Source organism: Ovis aries, chromosome 1 (genome assembly GCF_016772045.2).
Source record: "Ovis aries strain OAR_USU_Benz2616 breed Rambouillet chromosome 1, ARS-UI_Ramb_v3.0, whole genome shotgun sequence".
Classification (NCBI taxonomy): domain Eukaryota; kingdom Metazoa; phylum Chordata; class Mammalia; order Artiodactyla; family Bovidae; genus Ovis; species Ovis aries.
In genome coordinates this window covers 12284243-12302103 of record NC_056054.1, presented here as the reverse complement: position 1 = coordinate 12302103, position 17861 = coordinate 12284243, and the positions used below count along the sequence as shown (strand labels likewise).

At 47.9% G+C, this 17861-nt stretch overlaps 1 long non-coding RNA gene across 1 annotated transcript; it reads left to right on the top strand.

Moving 5' to 3' along the window:
• The first annotated feature begins 5 nt into the window (after positions 1–5).
• Positions 6–8247, top strand: LOC105603244 (uncharacterized). The gene is made up of 2 exons (XR_001022319.3): positions 6–128; positions 6894–8247. It is a non-coding gene; the product is annotated as an uncharacterized LOC105603244 (long non-coding RNA).
• Positions 8248–17861: the final 9614 nt, after the last annotated feature.

The following is a 17861-nucleotide window of genomic DNA, read 5'->3' as shown; positions in this document are numbered from 1 at the left end:
GCCCCAGAGCCGCCGGCCCGGCCTGGGATGGGGGCGGGGGCGTGGGCCGCAGCCCCTTCCTCTGAACCTCTGGGCCCTGGCGGTGGGGAGATCTGCAGGGCAGGAGTGCACGGCTCGCAAGGCGTGAGGTAAGCCCGGGCCAAAGCAGGTACGCACATCGAGTCAGTCACGGGCGGACCAAGTGTACAGGTCCGCGTACGTTCAGACCTAAGTGTGCAGAAGGAACAGTCCGGGACGATCGAGTGAACAGAGTATACAGTTTGGTTCACACACGGTTGGAGGCAGAGCCATAGTTATCAAGACAGGTACACTCAGGCAAGTAACTTTTCACATTGAGAATCAGGAACACTCAACAGGTACAGCGTGACTGGAACAGGTACACACAGAACTGGGGCCCCACCCAGGGCCAGGTACAGTTTTCTTCTGAAATCAGGACCTTGTCAGAATAGAAAGGCAGGTACAACCTGCCTTGTTCCAGCTGAAAAGACTTGCATCCAGGGCCAGGAGCTCCTATTCCAGGGCTCCAGGTGACACCTTTGTCGCTTTTGAAACCCCCAATGACTCCACCTAGCCAAGTCCCTGCTTTGTTGACTGGTCACCTTTAAACCCCCCCCCAAATACCTCTTCTTCTGTGCCTCCCGGGCACAGCAACCCCAGGGGCTGGCCTCCAAGAGAGGGAGAAAATGAAGCCGCCTCAGATGTTGCTCACCACCACTCCTGCCCAGTGCTGTGTGTGCCTTAGACCTAATCTTCACAACAGCCCCTTTTATAGTTGAGAAAAGTTCAGTGAAAAGTGCAGTATAGTTAGACATTTATTCATTGTAGTAACTCCTTTATGGTAGTAAAAATATTAAGTAATGAGTCCAGGTTAATAACCATAATGAAGATAAACCAACCACAGCGATAATGCCTGGCATTTATGGAGTACTCACTGGGTGGTGGGCACTGTGCCAACGCTGTGCAGACACTTCCGTGCCTTTGCATCTCCTATCTTGGCCAGGAGTGCCCTCCCCTTCTTCCCTCCCTGCTGCTGCCTGACCAATTCTATTCCTCTTTTTGATGATGTCACCTCCTCTGTGAGGCCTGCCCAGACTCCTTTGGTGCTGAGTTGCTTCCTCCTCGGTGCCCCCACAGCATCCTGCCTCTGTCCCTACGTGCTGGATTCTAATCGCTGGCCAGGGACCGCCTTCTGGGCCAGGACTGGGATGGGACTCCGCCTGTACTCCTGGGCCCCGTGCTCCCCAGCACTGTGCCAGAGGGAGCCGGCAGTACTGGGCGGCGATGAGTCACGCAGCTCTGTGTCCTCCCAGAGTGAGCCGCAGTCTCGCTCTCTTCCGGCTCATGAAGGCAGCTCTTTCCCAAGAAGCTGACTCTGTTCTGCAGAACCCAGGACTGCTCCTGGGGAAACCCTGCTCCAGTTGTAGCTGGAATGGCCTCAATCCCCAGGAGCCCTCTGGATCTAATGTGCCCAGCCTTTCTCCCTCCCCCAACCATTCTTTGCACACCTATCTTGCCAACTTCCTTCCTGGAGCCTTCTTGCTCTCCTGCCACCTGGCCAGCCTGGGTGGGGTCTGCAGAGGTTCAGGACTGGTCACCCATGGGTGGGGGACAAGGAGAGGCTGGAGAGGGAAAGGTCCCAGGAATTACCTTGGCCTTTGGAAACTTTCCCCCACAATGGCTCAGCGGGTAAAGAACCTGCCTGCAATGTGGGAGACACAGGAGTCTGAGGTTTGGATCCCTGGTTTGGGAAGATCCCCTGAAGGAGGAAATGGCAACCCACTCCAGTATTCTTTCCTGGGAAATCCCATGGACAGAGGGGCCTGGTGGGCTACAGTCCATGAGGTCATGAGGAGTTGGACACGACTGAGCAACTGAGCCCACCTGAAATGAAGAAGAGAGGCTGGACCAAATATGATTTTTTTTTTCTTGGAAGCTCACTGGGCAGCTCCGTCTGGGAATGACACAGGAGCTAGATCAATGCTCTAGGAAGGGTGGGCAGGCTGCTGCGAAGCCTTGGCAGTGGGCTGCAGAGGTTCAGTTCCACAGGGCCTCCTGGAAATGCAGAAAGGGCCAGTTCCCTCCAATGTTTTGAGGCTCCTAATATACTTTAAAAAGACTTGTCACACTCCAGCTATAAAAATTGAAGTATGTTTTAACATTTCATTGAGCAAATTAACTCTTTCATCACCTGTTCAAATTCAGTGCAATGTATTTGGACTACTGACAAGACAATTGGAGGATTTGTCTTTAAAAATGTATTATTTCCTTGGAGAAATGGCTGATTTTGGGGCTGGGACAGGGAAAAAAGTGAGCTTGGAGCATCCTGTGGTGCCAGAGTTAGGAAGTGGTCCAAACTCAAAAGGATAAGGGTGTGTCACAGGGCCTCAGGAGCTTGAAGCTCCCAATGGCCAAAGCTGCAACAATTAGAGCAATAAAATGGGTAACTGAGTGTTTGGTTGTAACCCAGAGTATAAAAATCCATATCTCTGAGTTAGCACTGATAGAAATAAATTGTTGGATAAATAATTAACTGGAGGAGGAGAGACAAATCTTCCAAATAACATGTGGAGGTTCTCACTCCTCCAGGTTAATTGTCCCTTCCTCTTCGCTTGAATGCACACTGGGCTTGCATGTATGTGTGCTAAGTCACTTCAGCCGTGTCTGACTCTTGACGACCCTATGGACTGTAGCCCACTGGGTTCCTCTGTCCAAGGGATTCTCCAGGCTAGAATACTGGAGTGGGTTGCTGTGCCCTCCTCCAGGGGATCTTCCCAAAGCAGGGATCAAACCTGCATCTCTTATGTCTGCTGCATTGACAGGGTTCTTTACCACGAGCTCCGCCTGGGAAGCCCCACACTGGGCTTGGTGACTTCTAAATAATAGAGTTAGGAGAGGAAACAATAGTAAGTTTACAGCGGAGACACCTGGCAGATACCACCTCGACCGAGGGATGGAAGTTACCCCCCTATCATGTGCCCCCGTCAGTAGGTGATGAGGTGCGTGTGAGCTCAGTTGCTTCGGTCATGTCCCACTCTTGGCAACTCTGTGGACTGTAGCCTGCCAGGCTCCTCTGTCCATGGGATTCTCCAGGCAAGAATACTGGAGTGGGTTGCCATGCCCTTCTCCAGGGGATCTTCCCAATCCAGGGGTTGAACCCACATCTCTTATGTCTCCTGCACTGGCAGGCAGATTCTTAACCACTGTGCCAACAAGGAAGTCCTCAAACGCTGATTGAAGGATATTATGCAAAATACTTGACCAGGACTCCTCAAAACTGGAAAAGATCTCAAAAAGCTCGGAGACACAGAAGCAGGCACAGGTCGGAGAACACAAGGAGACACCCCAGATGGATGCAGGGTGGCTCCTGGTTGGATCCTGGAACAGGGAGTGCATTAATGGAAAAGCTGGTAAAATCCAAGTAAGGTCTGGACATTTTTGTTTTTGTTCCGGCTGTACCACATGGGATGCAGCATCTCGTTTCCTTGACTAGGGATTATAGCACTGGAAGTGTAGAGTGTCAACCACTGGACCACAAAGGAAGTCCCAGGGTCTGGATTTTAGTTAATAGAGATGTACCAATGTTGGCTTTTTTTTCTGGCTTTGACGAATGTACCACAGTGGTGTGAGATGAGGGAACTCTGTGTACTATCTTTGCAGTTCCTCTGTAAATTGAAAATTAAATCTGAAATTAAAAATTTATTAAAAAAAACACACCCTAATTTCACGGGTACTGTAGGTGGTCTGTTTTGGTAAGAAGTTCAGAAGGGTTTGTTCACGTCTGTTGGTATCTGTTTGTCTGTCTGTCTGTCTGTCTCTCCTGTGGTTGAGTATTATCATTTGGAGATAGCCTCCAAAGTCTAAGCATAGAGCCCTTTGGTCAATGAGGCCCTGGCCAGACCGTTCCCCTGCCACCCCTCTTCCCCCACTGCAGCCACCCCCTGCTCCCTCTTTTCTGAACCTTGAATGCTCACATTCTGGACAGTTAGAGCTGGAAAGCCCCAAAGAGACTGGTTAGCCCAGAATCTTGGTTTTATAGATGGAAAGACAAAGCAGGAAAGAGATTTGCATCTGGCCACATGGCAGGTTAATTTCAGCAAAGCTGAGAAAGGCTGCCAGGCTTTCTCCATTCCAGGCATCCCTGGGCCCCTTTGCCAGACACAATGGAGGTCAGACCTACACAGGTGCTCAGAAGTACTGGTGACTTACTTAAGGACCCGATAAGGGCAATGTCTTGTTCAAAGGAGTGGTCTTATTCAGGTGTCTGTTGGAGGGAGCTGTTGCAGGGGACTCCTTTGGCCTCATCATGTGCTCCCTTAACCAGTGAATCCTCCCTGGTTTTGAAGTTCCAGAAAGAGACCGAGCTGAAGGTAGGCAAAAAGCGTGATCTGGCTTGTCCCCCCTCCCCACTGCCTACTCCTCCCGGACACCAGAGCCATTGCAGGGAAAGGGCCAGAGAGAATCCTGTAAGACCCTGACGGTGTGCAGAGGCTTGGGTCTCCAGTCCTGTGGTTGAACCCTCCCCAGTCTTTCCTGGGGGGGGGACAACTTTGGTGGTATTCTTGAAGATACCAGAACTAGCTTCCCTCGGGCCAGGAGAGGCTGGGCTAGGCTGAGGGGTCCTGGTGCTTACCCTCCTGTGTGGACATTCATGCCCTGTGGCCCGGGCTGGGGAGGGCCTGTTCCTGTCCTTTGCTGTCCACCTCACTGTGTTTGCATACCGAACCGTAATACTCTGGGGCGCCACTGCCTCCCACCCCACTGACAGGTCCCTGGGACAGGTCCTCGCACAGATGTTGGTAAACCTGTGGTGATTCAGTGAGCCAGGCAACCGGGGTACTTCTGGGCATGTTTTGCTGTGGGCATCACTGTTTCATCCTCTTTGTCAAGTCCAGCTCATGAATGTCCCCTTGTATCTGAAAAAAACAGGCATAGACTGGGAACTGGGGAGTCTGGGGTTCACCTGGGCCTCCACCTGAGCCATCTCTGAAGGTCTGGGTGGGAGTAGAGAACTAGAAGTTTCAAAGATGAATTTGCATTTGGGCCAGGTCTAACCACAGCTAGGTAGACGTCTGTTCACGTGGCCAGTGTGGGCACCCACTTATGGGGTTGTGGTTGAGACCAGTTCACAAGGCCCTGGAAGTCACTAATGTGCAGCTCGCATGCTGGTCAGAAGTTCTGATGGGCTGTTTGAGATATCGCTGGTTTATAAACTTGCCACAGGAAACTGGCTGGTGTCTCTCCAGCACACTTTGCCCAATTCCCCCTTCCTAATAGTGCTGGGAATTTCCCAGCCATGTGATCTGGTTAGAAATGACCCCATTCCAGATAACTAACAAAGACCTACTATATAACACAGCAAACTCTGATCAATGTTATGTGGCAGCCTAGATGGGAGGGCAGTTTGGGAGAGAATGGAGACATGTACATGTGTGGCTGAATCCTTTTGCTGTCCACCTGAAACTGTCACAACATTGTTAATTGACCATACTCCAAAACAAAATAAAAAGCTGAATAAAAAATTATTAAAAACAAACAAACAAAAGGCCCCATTCCAGCAGCAGGTCCTAACTGGCTTAAGCAAATCAATGTATCTTATCCTCTAGACTATGGTAATTGGTCAGGAAAGGTCACGTGATCCAAATCAGGCCAACCAGGACAATGAATCTCAATCCTGCGTCTTTTCCTTGTGTTAACTGGGCAGCAGGCTCTCTGTTTCTTACTGGTCACACATGATAAAAGCAAGTAGTCCCAAGAGTTTCTGAAAGCCACCTTGTGACACTTCAGAGGAGGCAGAGACAAGAGACTGGAAGAACCTGGTCCTTAGTAATAGCTGCTGGATCAAGCCTTGCCTGAAGCTATTCCAAGTTCTAGACTTTTTATCTGTATAAGTCCATAAATTCTGTCAATCACAACCAAAAATATCCTTTATGATGGTAACAATAATTGCTTAATAGCTCTTAAGTATATAATAATTATCTAAATACAGCTTGGGGTTTCCCTGATAGCTCAGTTGGCAAAGAATCTGCCTGGAATGCAGGAGATCTCTGTTCAATTCTTGAGTCGGGAAGATCCACTGGAGAAGGGATAGGCTACCCACTCCAGTATTCTTGGGCTTTCCTTGTGGCTCAGCTGGTAAAGAATCCACCTGCAATGAGGGAGACCTGGGTTCGATCCCTGGGTTGGGAAGATCCCCTGTAGAAGGGAAAGGCTATCCACTCCAGTATTCCATCCATGGACTGTATAGTCCATGGGATTGCAAAGAGTCGGACAGGACTGTGTGACTCACTTTGCTTCACTTCAAATACAGCTTAGGGGATAAAATCTTACAAAGTATGAGGTCTGTGGGGGTGGTTTGGAAATAATAAAATGGTGGTGAAAAGATCAGCAAACTGCTGATCCAATTCAACCTCTGCTGTTCGTTGTTCAGTCGATCAGTTGTGTCTGCCTCTTTGCTGCCCCATGAACTGCGGCATGTGTGCCAGGCTTCCCTGTCCTTCACCATCTCCTGGAGTTTGCTCAAACTCATGCCTGTTGAATCAGTGATGCCATCCAACCATCTCATCCTTTGTTATCCCCTTCTCCTCTTACCATCAATCTTTCCCACCATCAGGGTCTTTTCCAATGAGTTGGCCCTTTGAGTCAGGTGGCCAAAGTATTGGAACTTCAGCTTCAGCATCAGCCCTTCCAGTGAATATTCAGGGTTGATTTCCTTGGTACATGGTAGAACGAAGGCCCAGGGAGGTCATGAGATTTGCTTGAGGTTTTATAGCTGCTTGGTAGAGCCTCCAGACTCATTCTTGATGTTTAATGATAATAATTGGAATGCTTGAATTTCTGTGCATTTCCTGTGAAATCATGACTTTGTTTTTCCTTTTTTTCTGTTTTTCCAAAAGGCAGAGAAAGAATGGCAGTAGTCCTCTTCATGCTGTAAATAAGGAGGCAGAAGCCCAGAAGCTTAAAGATTTGCCAAGATCACACAGAAAGGCGGGGGTAGAACTAGTCCCAGAAGCCAAATGTCCTGAATGTCACTCAGGGTCAGCTGCCTCCATCTGTCCCCTTGTGCTAGTCACCTCTGCCTCCTTTAGGGTAGGAGTGAAATGAAGGGCATGGAGGGGCCCCTTTTTCTAGCCTTGCTTCTAAGCTGCAAAGTGATTAAAGAGGACTTTGAGTTGTATATTTGAAGGAGGTGATTCTCAACCCAGGCAGATGGTCCTCCCCACCCAACCTTAGGAAAACCAAGGCTCTGAGGCTCAGAGAAAACTTCGGTTATTTCTGTTGCCAGAGCTTCCAAAAGGGAGGCTAGTCTGGAGAGATGGGAGGTTGCATGCATGAGTTTCTGGCCTCCCAATCTATGTGACCACAGCTCTGACACCTACAATTCCTTCCTCGAAACCCTTCCATGGTCCCCATTGTTTTCAGTAGCCACAGGATTGATATGCCCAGTTGCACAGGCAGTGCACTGCACAATTTGAATTATGATCTGAATGGCATCTCCTGGAGTTGTACAGTTCGCAGCTTACACAACCATACACAATGAGCCCAGGTTACATTTCTCAACATTTTTGAACACTCAAATTGTTTTCATAGTGATCAGTGACCTCGCAAACCCTTTTTTGAATAAAGAAGATAATTTCATTTTTCTGCAAGATGAAGAGATATTTTGAGAAAATTTATTTTAGATCAATCTGATTCTAAAGATTGTATTAGAGAGTTTATATTTAACAAGATTTGTTGCTACTTTGGATCCTTTCCTATTTAATAAATGATGCCAACTGTTTAATAGAATTTAAATTAATTTTGTGGGGAAAAATTGAGATTTACAGACAAATGCATTGAAAATATCTTGTTAGTCTTGGTTTGGAGACTGAATGTATGCTGAAATTGTCATTATATATTGAAATTTAACTACATGCTATGAATTAAAAAATATATTTGTTTTCAATACAGAGGAGTTTAGAATTTTTGCATCTTGTGCTTCAATTTTTGTGATCTGTTTGGTTATTTTCAAAACACATTTTATGCCTTGTTTCCAAATGAAGAGATAAGAGAAAAGATATCATCTCCTCAAATAAACCATTTCAGGTATGAATAGCTGTTATTTTGAAAGATGAAAAGCTAAAATGGCTATATTTTCTCTTTTTCCTGTGGTTTTCGAAGTACTAGAGGCATCTTGATGTTGTGCATAGATTATTTTGTTTGTTTGTTTGAACAGGTGTTACATAAACAGTGTAAAAGATTCAAAACGTACAGGTGTGCTTTTTTTTAATGAGACCTTTTACTTTTAAAAAATAACATGTTTATCTATTTATTTTGGTTGTGCTGGGTCTTAGTTGTGGCATGCAGAATCTCTCATTGCTCATGTGGGATCTAGTTCCCTAGCCAGGGATCAAACCCTTCCCCCCTGCATTGGGAGCTTGGAGTCTTTGCCACTGGACCACCAGGGAAGTCCTGGTACAGGTGTGTTTTGAGTAGAACCCAAATCTCCTTTCCATGGTCCTTAAAGTGATTCCAATCTTTGGAACAGCTGAAGTTAGCAATTCCTTATGTATCTTTCCAGATAGAATCTGTGTAGCTACAAGCATATATTTGCTCACATACCTTCTACTTTGTTTCTCTTTATTTTTATACAGAAGAGGCCCTCTCTATAACCAACTGCACCTTGTTTTTTTTTTTTTTTTTCACTTCCTAATAGACCTTTGAGATAATTCCAATCAGTATGTGTTATGCTGCCTCATTACTAAAAAATTTTCAGCTGAAGAAGCTTCCATTGTAAGAATGTGCCATCCTTTATTTGGCTATATGTGACTGATAGACATTTAGGTTGTTTCTGACCTTTAGCTATACAAACAGCACAGCAAGTAGACAGCCATCTGCTCACCACGTTGCAACTGTGCAAATACAAAGCAGGATGAATTCATCTTATTGGGTGAAAGAATGTCTTAGGGACTTCCCTGGTAGCCCAGTGGTTAAGAATCTGCCTGCGAGTGCAGGGTACACGGGTTTGACCTCTGGTCTGGGAGGCTCCCAACTACCTTGTAGCTCAGACGTTAAAGCGCCTGCCTGCAATGAGGGAGACCCAGGTTCGATCCCTGGGTCGGGAAGCTCCCCTGGAGAAGGAAATGGCAACCCCTCCAGTCCTCTTGCCTGGAAAATTCTATGGATGGCGGAGCCTGGTAGGCTACAGTCCATGGGTCACAAAGAGTTGGACACGACTGAGCAACTTCATTTTCACTTTCACTGGGAAGCTTCCAAATGCCTCAGGACAGCTAGGCCCGAAAGACGCGACTACCTAAGCCCTCCTGCCCGAGAACGGTGCTCCACAAGAAGAGAAGCCACCGCAATGAGAAGCTGGAGCGCTGAAACTACAGTGTAGCCTCCACTTTCCGCAACTAGAAAGCCTGCACACGGCAACGAAGATCCAGGGGAGCCAAACATAAGTAGATAAAATAAAATAAAATAAAATGAGTGCTTTAGTGTGCTAGGCTCCTGCAACAAAGTACTACAAACTGAGTAGTCAAGCAGGAGAAATGTATTTCACAGTTTGGGAGGCAGGATGTTTGCGATCAGATAGGGGCGGGGTAGCTCCTGAGAGCTGTCGGGGAACTTCTCTTCCAGGTCGCTCCTGTGGTTCCTGGTGGCTTGCTGACACTTTTTGGCTCCTCCTGAGAGCTGTCGGGGACGTCTGTTCCAGGTCGCTCCTGTGGTTCCTGGTGGCTTGCTGACACTTTTTGGTGTCCCTCGGCTTGCAGCTGCATCGCCTCATTCCTGCCTTGATGTTCACATGGCATTCTTCTTGTGTGCGTATGTCTGTGTCCAAATCTCTCCTTTTTATAAGAGGAAAAGTCATATTGGATGAGAAGCCTCCTCCACCTGGTATGATCTCATCTTAATTCCATCTGTAATGTTCCAGTTTCCAAACAGTGTCATATTCTGAGGTCCTGAGGATTAGGACTTCAGCATGTAAATTTGGTGGTGGGGGACACAATTCAGCCCATAACAAAGGGTGTGTGAGCACTGACCTTTAGAAAAATATTGCTAAATTGCTCTTCATATATACTGTACCATTGCCCTCCCACTGGCAAGGATGAAAATGGCCCATGTCACCATATCCTTGTCCCAGCGCGGTCACCAGACACTTGATCTTTGCTAGCCGAGTAGATGCAAAATAGTACCTCACTGTGTTTCACTTATTTGTAAGTGAAGACGAAGGTTCTCTTTTCTTACATTTAAGGCAGATTTGGACTTTGAGGGGTGGCCAGTTGTTTATATCCTTTGCCTATTTTTCTATTGAATTATTGGTCTTTTATCCTTATTGATTCATAGGAGCGCTTTACATACAGATAAGGAAAATTAGCTCTTTGTAATAGATTTCAAATATTTTCCTTTCCCATTAGTCAGTTGTCATTTGACTTTGTATATGTGTTTCTTTTCTCCTTAACTCAGGAAAACTTTTTCAATTTTGTGTAGAGAAACAGATCATTTTCTTTTATGGTTTAGGGGTTTTCTGTGATACCTAAGAAGGCCTTTTCCACTCTAAGATTATGACACAAATTTGCCCATTTTTCTAACACATTTTTATATATATATATACTTTTATTTAAATTTTTTATTTTTTTAAATTTATTTTGGCCAAGTGGTACTTCTTGCAGGATCTTATTTCCCTAACTAGAGATCGAACTCGGACCTCCATCAGAAGAAGTGTGGAGTTCTACCCACTAGACTGCCAGGAAATTCCCACATATATAGTTTTTTAAAAAATGTTTTGGAATTAGTTTTGGTGCAGGTGTAAGGTAGGGGCCCAATTTCGTTATCATGATGGATACTTAGTGGTCCCAACAGTGTTTACCAAATAACAGTTGAGAATTGTGATCAGATGTAAGCATTGTGTAGACAAGAGGAATTTGTAGACATATTTTCTTTTTCATTTATTTATCTTTTATGTCAGGGTCTTTAGCTGCAGGTATGTGGGATCTAGTTCCCTGACCAGGGAACCCATGCTCCCTGCATTGGGAGCTGGAATGTTAACCACTGGTCCCAGAAATATTTCATTAATAGTTTTTCCCTATTAACTTCTATTTCTATTTAAGCATCAAATTTTGTTTTTTAGGATTTTTGTCTTTAACCAGTGATTTCTCTCATGGGTATAGTCTATAAATTTTTTGTTGTAATAAAAACAATTTAAAATCGTTTCATAGGTAAAGCTACACCAGGAGCTGTCTGTGTTCAGCCAAGTGATAAGAGGACTGAATAACTGCAAGTCACTATTTGACAAGCCCTCTTGTCTCTCAAGCCGTTCCCTTTAAACAATACAGACTCTTTCTTTCTTTCTTTTAATGTTTATTTGGCTGCACCTGGCCTTAGTTTCGGCATGCAGGATCTAGCTCCCTGACCAGAGGTTGAACTTGGACCCCTGCATTGGAAGCATGATGTCTTAGCCACTGAGTCAGTGGAAGTCCGTACAAACGATTCCTTAGTCGATTAAAATACAAAACCCAGGGAATTCCCTGGTGGTTCAGTGGCTAAGACTCTGAGCTCCCAGTGCAGGGGGCCCAGGTTCGATCCCTGGTCAGGGAGCTAGATCCCACATGCTACAACTAAGACCCAGAGCAGCCAAATAAATAAATAAAAATTAAAAAAAAAAAAAAAAAATACAAAACCTGAAACAGAAGCTAGTATTGCGTTTAAAGACACGAATCCCCTGGGAAAACTCAAGCCCTGGTTGATTCATCTGAGGGGATTAAGAGTTTAAATCCTGACTCACTGACTTCCGGCCCTGACACCTTGGGTAACTTGCTTGACATCTCTCTGCCACATCTTTCTTCATCTACAAAATGGGGAAAACAAAAAGAGGAGGTTCGGTAGGGCCTGAAGTTTCTTCAGTTTAGGCGGGGGCACCCCTTAGAAACTACAAATGTGAAGTGAAGCACTGTCCCTGTAGGTTCTGGGGGGAGCCTCTCACTTGCAGATTAAAACCTTTTAGCTTCACAGCAGACCTCTGAAAATAGCATCTTTTCCAAGGGCTGTTGGGAATATGGAATGAGGCCATGTAGCTCTGGTTCTGGGGCATGGTGGGCCTGACTCCCAGACCAACTCAGGTGTGTAAGAAGCATCACTTTATTTACTTACAAAAACCTGCCTGAAGTTCTGACGCCAAGCGTCCCGATTCCACCAAGCTGACAAACACCTTCATTTCAGTCAGTCATTCTTGAAGCTTTTTACTCCACCTCACTCTGAAGGCATATTGAAAGAGGAGAGGCAGGGGGCTATTTTTCTGTGACCATCATTTGTCTTTGATCATCGGTACCCACACAGATACCTCCACAGACACCCTTACAGACTCATAGATACACACATGTCCTAACTGAAGCATTTGCTATTCCTTGCTGAATTCCCCTTCAACTTTCAACTCTATATTGCTTCTGATCCATGCGTGGGACTTGGGGGTCTTGAAGGGGTGCCCTAGGAGTGCTGTTTAATAACTTATAAGAAGACCGCTGTTGGGGGCCCAAATGGCTCTATTCTGCATCATATCAAAGGTCCAGCTCTCTGAAGAGGCAATGCACCACTGGGGCTGAGAGCACTGGACTGGGTCCCAGACAGAACCAGGTTCAAATCCGGCAAAGCCTTGTTTTTCTCATCTGCAGAATGGGGAGGATGATAATGTTTCCCTCACAGAATTGGTGAGTCATCAACATCGAGGTTAATTAAGGTTAAAGGCTTGGCATAGCATCTCCCACACTGTACACAAACTCTAGTGCTAGAGATCGCCTCTTCACTTTTCATTAGTAGATGAGGTAACTCAGTCCCAGAGCCACTGGCTGGCTGGGTGAGGTCACCATGCAGCATTCTGTAAACAGTGGGGGTAATAGTGCAGAAAGCATGCTTATTCGATTTGCAAATGACTTAAAACTAGGTCCAGGAGCTGTTTTTTTTTTTTTTTTTAACATTTATTTATTTGAGGTGGATCTTAGTTGTGGCACATGGGATCCAGTTCCCTGACAGAGATAGAAAGTGGGCCCTCTGTATTGGGAGTGCAGAGTCTTAGCCACTGGGTCACCAACGAAGTTCCAGTGACTGGTATTTTAAATGACCATACTAGGGTTCAAATGGAGAAGGCAATAACACCCCAGTTCAGTACTCTTGCCTGGAGAATCCCATGGATGGAGGAGCCTGGTAGGCTGCAGTCCTTGGGGTCTCGAAGAGTCGGACACTGGTGAGTGACATCCCTTTCACTTTTCACTTTCATGCACTGGAGAAGAAAATGGCAACCCACTCCAGTGTTCTTGCCTGGAGAATCCCAGGGATGGAGGAGCCTGGTAGGCTGCCGTCTATGGGGTCGCACAGAGTCAGACACGACTGAAGCGACTTAGCAGCAGCAGCAGGGTTCAAAAGCACCTAAAGCAGGTGAAAGGAAAGACTAAACCCCCTGAAGTAAAACAGAATAGGGGTGGATGTAAAATGAAAAGATTTTGCATAAAAAAGGTTTTGGCTGAAGTTTCAGTACAATCCCATGTTAAGATGGCTGCCCCCAATCTAATGTGACCTCAGGCAGCATCTCTGGTGGTATAGATTGAGGATGAGAGAGGTGACAACTGGAAGGTTGGGTTCAGTTCTGGTTGCTGTACTTTTGAGGGTACAGGAGAGACCAGAGTGCAGTTTGTGGAGGGGCAAAGGATAGCGAGAGGCATGCCAGGTAGCTCAGTGGTAAAGAGTCTGCCTGCGAGTACGGGAGACATGGATTCGATCCCTGCATCGGGAAGAGCCCATGGAGAAGGAAATGGCAACCCGTTCCAATATTCTTGCCTGAGAAATCCCATGGACAGAAGAGCCTGGTGGGCTACAGTTCATAGAGTCACAAAAGTGTTGGACATGACTTAGCGGCCGGACAACAAGAGCAAAGGACAGTGAGGAATGGGAGATAATGACTTTGAAGAAGAGACTCAGAGGGGCAGAGGTGGGAGCAATAGTAACCCTGCCTGGCTCCAAGGGCAGAACGTGGAGATGACAAAGCGCTGAGAACCAACTCCCACAGTGAAAGTGATTGTGTTCGGAGGCAGTGAGCACCCCATCACTGGTAGTATGCAAGTGGAGTGAGGAAAGGATTCCTGCTTTGAGCTCCTAGTTTCAGCAAAAATACTAGGCCGTACTGATAAAACCACCCTTTGTTGGCTATATATACATATATTATAGTCAACAAATATGTAATCCATATTTTCCCTATTTTAAGGTGTACTTTATAAAATGAATATTTCTGAAGCTGGGACTGTCTTAAATCAGTGTGTACGCTTCATGCACAATGCATCCTTCTTTTTGAAAAGTTGTTATTTAAGCTTTTTTGAATCAGCAAAATGAAGTGTGCACTTTGGGAAGTTGTTCTGACAATCTGTATTTCATCTTACATTTGCCCTATTAGAATGCATGTCTTGACTTTACAGAAATCTATCTAAATAAATGATGTGTACGAAAAAAAAAAAATCCAACTTTCTTAGTGAAGCCATACTCAAATGTATTGAATCCAGCAGCAGGTGACATTCTACCTTGTTGCTGCCATCCTGGCATCAGAAATGGAAGCGAGACAGGCTATTAAAGCGGCTTTTAACAGATTCAGAACAGAAGGTTCTTGGCTAGGGGAAAAAAATTCCACTTATCAAGAGATGTTATCCCTTCAAAGGATGAGAAACTATTTCATCATAAAGGGAGTTTGGAGGGAGCTTTTTGTTCTGCGAGGACAACATCTGGATTTGAATATGTCCATCCTCAAAAGGAGATTTTTCTCATAATGGATCGGACTCAAAACACTCAGAGCATAAGGATCGGTGCTTTTTCAAAAGGAGACACTTGCGGAGGCGCGCGGGGGGCCCTCGTGTCTCCGCAGCGCCAGCTCTGGAGGTCCAGGAGGGCCCCCGCGCCCTTGACTTTCACACTGAAAGCCTCTCCATCATCTTCTACCTCCCCACCCTACTCCGGGAATTTGGGACCTGAATTCATTTAAAAACATTTGTGGTTTCAGGAGGCTCCTTTCAAAAAAAAAAAAAAAAAAAAAATCTGCCAAGGATATATTACCATGAAAGACCATTTGGGAGGCTAGAAAGAAGGAAGTCAGGTCAAGGCCGGCGCGGGCTGTGCTGGAAGTTTGGGAAGGATGCTACGCGGAGCCGGGCCACCTGTGGACCACCCAGGCGGACACATGCCCGCCGACGCGGGTTTGAATCCCGGCTCTGCGGCTCCCTTCCACAGCGACCTTGGCGGAAGTTGTGTAACCTCGCGCCCTGCGACGTTCCTTCCTGGAGCCTAGAACTGGAAAGAAGCCCCTGGAAGCCCTGAGATCAGAGATGACGCGAGCCTTCGCAGGCGATGACTAGGCAGAACCCGCCGCCACTCCCTTTCCCGCGTCCCGGCCGCTCTGCGCGGGGGTGTCGCCTCCGACCAGGTGGTTCCGGCTCCCGCAGCAGCTCTCTCTAGGTCCGCGCGCCCCAGAGCCCCCCGGGGCCCTCCAGACCCTCGGGGCTCCTCGGCTAACGCAGCCCGATTTCTAATCACAAGGCCCTTGGGCCGGGCTGTGGCGCCCCCTCCCGGTAACGGCAGGGAGGCGGTGCACGGAAGACGTCATTGCCACATTTCAACCAAAGGAAGTCCTTTCTGGGGTCCAGCCTCGACCTCTCCCGGGGGCGGGGCGTGGGGGTGGGGCGCCGTTTGCAAGAAGAAAGGTCATAGGGAGCTCAATAGTCCCGTTGCCAGGCTAGGCTGGAGACCACCTTGAGGCCCCAATTGAAGGAACCACCTGGAGGAGGACCCCGCCAGCATGTCTCTGCTGAAAGAGGCTTTTGGGGAGCCAGGCTAAGCATTATTGTGCTGGGCGGGTGCGAAGGTGAGGGGGTGGGTACGAGGGGTGGAGGTATTGGGGGGGGATGGTGAGGGAGCGGTGCATGAGTGAAGATCTCAGCTGGGCTGTGGGAAGGACGGAGGGGCCCCAAAGGAAGGATTGTAGCTTAGGGCTTTTGAGAAAAAGGAAAAAAAGGACTAGGAAGGGAGCCTGTGCCTGAGGGAGGGGTTTGGTGCAGCCCCCAACTCACTGACCTGGCCTGCTTCTGCCCCGTCTCCTGGGACAGATTTTATCAGTGTCTCAGCAGTATTGGGGAGGGTCTTCAGTGAGGCATTTTTCTTCATAAAGCAAGCAAGAGGGACTCGTTAAACCCCAGGCAGAATGTCACAATGATGAGAGATGCGGAACGTCAGAATTAGAAGCAGGGGTGGGTGGGGTGGACCTTACCGTGGAGGCAAGCCCCTAGGTGAGGTGGGGTCCAGACAAAAGTAGCTGGCGCCCCTGAAACTACCTGTCTGTCTGAGGGGCCTGTGCCTAGGGTGAAGTCCTTGGGGGACCAGAGTAGAAAGGCCTCTAATGAGGTCCTTGGTGATTCTCACCCTTGGGGATAGGATGGGCCTGGGCAGGTGAGAATGGGCTGGGGGAGAAATCAGGGTTTAGAGTCATTGCTGAACCCCTGCTGCCCCACTTGACAAAGTTATCTTCCTTCACCACTCAACTTGCCTCTTCCCCAGACAGTTCCAGGAGAGGCCCCCCTGCCTGCCCCACCCACCCCAGTCCCCCTGGTGCTCCCATCACTCCTCTCCTGCGATGGCAGCTCCAGGCTGTCCTCCCCACCGGGCTGTTGTGCTCCCTCCCGCCTCTCTCCCAGCACCCAGCATGCTGCCCAGCGTATGGTTGGCACTCAGTAAATACCTGATGACTTCAGTTGATTTGAGAAGGGCCCCAGTTCCTCCTTGGCTTTAGACTAGATTTGGGAAGGCAGAAGAGGAGGCTTGAGAGGTAGTGATCTGGGCTGTCCGTCCTCTCTCTGAAGGGCCCTGTTTCAGAGCCTGATTTCCCAGGCAGGGTTACCCTCTCCCTCCATTAGAGCCCATCCTCATGCCACCTTAGGTGCCCAGCCTGGCCCCCTCCTCATCCAGCTTGGCCTCTCATTTCCCACCCTGGGCCCATCCCCTCCACGTGACTGACCCCTCCCTTCCTCACTCTGCTCAGCCTCTGACACCCCCACTGGGCTGCCCTGTGTGTGGAGCCCCTTTACCCTATTTGTGCTCCGACACTCAAGGCCAGGCTGTCCCTCTGTGACAGACGCTCTCTGTACCAGGCTGCCCCTCCTACATGGACCCCTCCTTGCTCTGCTGTGACACCCCTTCTCGTCCACCGTGTTTCCCCCACCCCTACGCTGGAATCTGCCCTGCTCTGCTGCCGCTGATGGTTTTAGGAACGAAAAGTTCAGGAAGGACAGAAGAGAAGAGAAGGAGCAGAAAAAGTATTTTAACAATGGAAATTTTTGTGCAAGCAAAACCTTGGAAAGAATATATAAAATAGAGCCGCTCTGGAGCCTCACCCACTTGGTCCCACTCTCAGAACTGTCATTAAATCCTGAGGTGGGGGAGACTGTTTCTTGGTGTACAATTTGGGAAATACTGGAAGAATTCTGCCTAAAATAAAAAGGATGTCGCTTTGCAGCTTCTTAGATGTCCTCTCTGAGCTTTTCTGAGAAGGTGACTTCTGCCAATGGGAGGATGGAGCTTGGGGGCCAGCCGTTTTGCTGCTGCCTGGGGGATGGGTCTCTGAGGGGGCTGGAGGGACCCCTGCAGGTATTGGAGGCCTGTGGGAGGTGGATCAGGGTCTGCAGGACAGGGGCTGTGAGTTATACCACCTCTGTGTGAGGAGGTACAGGCCCGACCACCCCCTTCCCTGCCTGTGCCCCTCTGTGACCCTCTGTGTCCACATCTCTGGTCACCTCCGGGAAGAGAACCAGAAAATTCTACTTCAGTGGCTTAAGCAGATGTCAGTGACCTCCCGATGGTTCTCA